Raw genomic sequence first — 1,540 nt, forward strand, 5'->3', positions numbered from 1 at the left:
TTTTGGCTCAGAGATCTGGACAAGCCAGGGTATTGAATGCTATGGTTACAGTTTATTATAAATCCTTCAATCCAAAGCTGGCTGTTGTCAGTTGATTGGCAATATAGTGTCTACACTGATACTGTGAACATCTTAACTACATAATGCCCTGACATTCTTTGTTTGTAAGGCTACTTCATGTATTGCTGGATCACTGCTGTTTGGTTCTTTCGGTGAGAACTGTGTATCAGACAGTAGTGTAATGCCAGGCAGTTGATGTGTTGCTTTTGTGCATAACAGCAGTGGAAAGTAAGAACCAATTCTATATACCACTTCCCAAGTGTTGCACTTAGTCCATGCCTGACAAGATAAAACATGTCTCATTCTCTGGTTTTATTGAGGTGTATGTTCTTAAACACAGATGGAATTTTGATTGCAGCCATCGGAGGCTGAAACAATTTTATATTTCTGATGTATTTGTAGTCATACCTCATAAACAGAAAAAGTTTTCAGACTTACTTTGATTTACTGAGTCCTATTGCTTGAGCTGACCGGGATATTGGCAAAGAGCTATGACACTTTGCTATATTCTGATAATACTTGCATTTAATGATTATTTCCCATTCAACTTCTTCTGACTGGATCAAATAATAATACACAGAGCTTTCCATAAAATGATACAATACAGAAAAACTTCATCAGTCTGCTTTAAGCAGGAGAGAGACATTTCTCTCGTACTTTTCCTGAGAAGTTTCTTATCCTAGTCAGCTGGCATGAAGGTGGAATGGCCTTCATTCCACCATTCCAGTTTGGCAGGAGCGTGCACCCACTAGAGCTGTGAGCAAATCAGAGCTGTTGGAATATGTTAACAACCAAATGTCAAAGAGAAGATGAGGTCTGCATATAGTGGCCCTCTGAGCTGAAGGAGTCCTCTCCAGGCAGCGCTACTTTCTGAAATCTGGTACTACAATGAGGTGTCCAAGCCAAGGAAATTCTCTGCTGTACAAAAGAGGACTAAGCAAAAGTGTTACTGCAACTTATGTCTGAGCAGGAGTAAAAGGTTTCCAAAGCTTGTTGCAGTTTCATTTTTCTCACTTATTCCTGGAGTAAAAGTGTCTGCACTTTCAGAGTGAGTAGCTGTTGAATGTCAGGATAATCTCTTAGTGCACAGATTAGAGAAGAATTGCTTCATTTTTTTTAGGCTGGTTTGAATTGTTTTAAGACATTGTGTGACATGTATTTCCTAATGCTCCATTAGTGACTTAAAATATGCAGATGTGGTCATAAAGCAGGATAGTCTTGTTAATTTATCCTTTATTTGGGGAAAAAGGAACACTACATTGGGATGGAAGATATTCTTCTAACAGTTTAGAAATCACTCTGCCATTTTGTGACTGGAATTTTGAGAAATAGCTGGTAAAGTCTTCCCTTTCAGGAATCTATCAGCACCTAAAAATCTCAGACAGAGTAACAGTGCTGATCTTTGAACTTAGCAGAAAGAAGGATGTTCAAAGTGAAAAGAGCTCCATTTGAAAATGAAAGCCTTTTTCAAGAAAAGGAG

Source organism: Meleagris gallopavo, chromosome 4 (genome assembly GCF_000146605.3).
Source record: "Meleagris gallopavo isolate NT-WF06-2002-E0010 breed Aviagen turkey brand Nicholas breeding stock chromosome 4, Turkey_5.1, whole genome shotgun sequence".
Lineage (NCBI taxonomy): Eukaryota > Metazoa > Chordata > Aves > Galliformes > Phasianidae > Meleagris > Meleagris gallopavo.